Consider the following 212-nt stretch of genomic DNA (forward strand, 5'->3'; position numbering starts at 1 on the left):
GTACCATGAATACGCCAGTTTCCCCACAAGGGGCTCGGGCAAAAACCCCGGGACATGAATGATCATCCAGAACGCGCGGGCGGGCGGGGGAAGGCGAGCCCCGGAACATGAATACCCGAGTCTGCTCTCGCACCACGTGCGGCGGCGAGGGCGGGGCCCCGAAACGTGAATAGCCCAGTCGCAGCCCGCGGCCAGTGAGGTGGGGGACATCG

The sequence above is a fragment of the Scyliorhinus canicula genome, chromosome 17 (genome assembly GCF_902713615.1).
Source record: "Scyliorhinus canicula chromosome 17, sScyCan1.1, whole genome shotgun sequence".
Lineage (NCBI taxonomy): Eukaryota > Metazoa > Chordata > Chondrichthyes > Carcharhiniformes > Scyliorhinidae > Scyliorhinus > Scyliorhinus canicula.